Genomic DNA, 1179 nt, shown 5'->3' with positions numbered 1-1179 from the left:
GTATCATTATGATCCAGCCCGCAAGTCAGATTGGGATCGGTAGCATTCAGAATATTTCATCCAATTCCTTCTGCTTGAAGATCGGATTCATCACGCTGGTATAGAGATAAATTGATTTTCTAGTTGAAACCACCATCTCTGCTGACATTCAGGACTGCGCTTTGTGGTCATGTCGGTTCAGGTCCACCATCTGAACTGGATACAGACCGTATTCAGGTGACTACAGTAATCTTGGGATAAGATGAGACAGACATCTGGCGATTCATGGGTGAACTGTCTCTTTTAACACTTAATTTTTCCCATAATTAATTTCACCAAATTCATGAGTAAAATTGACAGGCCTAATTGTAATATTCACATCTATGATGTGCAGCAGCATCACCACGTCTTATTGCCATCTACTTCCAGTCTAAAGGAATGATGTACAGTACAGGTATATGGTCAATGCTAAGTGGATACAGTATTTTATTTGACTATAAAGCTGATGGTGAGAAGAAACTTTTTTTCACCTACAAGTTTGTCCAGCTCAAACCACATCTCTGAAGGAAGGCAACCACAGCAGGTTTCAGTTTGACTCAGAAGATGAGCTGCAAGAGTAACAATGTGAGATAGAAGATAGTATTAATTTGTTGTGTTTTTTGCCATACACAAATACACAGTAAAGCAACTACTCAAAAAATGCTCAGTATTAAATATCAGAATGACAAATGTTTTCTACCAAGCTTTAAAAAGTGCCAGAAGAGAACTTATGTAACTAAAAATCATTTGTAAAGCACCTGTAAAGAGCCCACAAGGAGGGTTAAACTCTATCGTGGGAGGATTCACACACCAGCTCAAGTGCTTTCGGCAGATAGTGTCATTAGATCAGACTTTTCAGAAAATGTTTTCACGTGATGTTTGTGCTTGTTTATGACTGGTAAGTCGTAACTATATATTTGTGTCTTAAGGCGTAACATTCTTCACAGATGTTGAATATCAAGGTGATTTAGACTTTTTGATGTAAATGACTTTGTAAAGTCATACACTGCGCTCTGGATAGAAGATAATACTCTCAGAAGCTTTAATCAGTCTCAACATGTTTGTTCATCAGGTGTGTTTGGTGAATCAGGTCAGTGATGGAGGGAGAGACACTTTATACACTGGTGTCATGAAAATGTGAAGGCGACAGCATACTGTGGA

The sequence above is a fragment of the Cyprinus carpio genome, chromosome B22 (genome assembly GCF_018340385.1).
Source record: "Cyprinus carpio isolate SPL01 chromosome B22, ASM1834038v1, whole genome shotgun sequence".
NCBI classification, from domain to species: domain Eukaryota; kingdom Metazoa; phylum Chordata; class Actinopteri; order Cypriniformes; family Cyprinidae; genus Cyprinus; species Cyprinus carpio.
Note: the sequence above shows the minus strand (reverse complement) of the source record.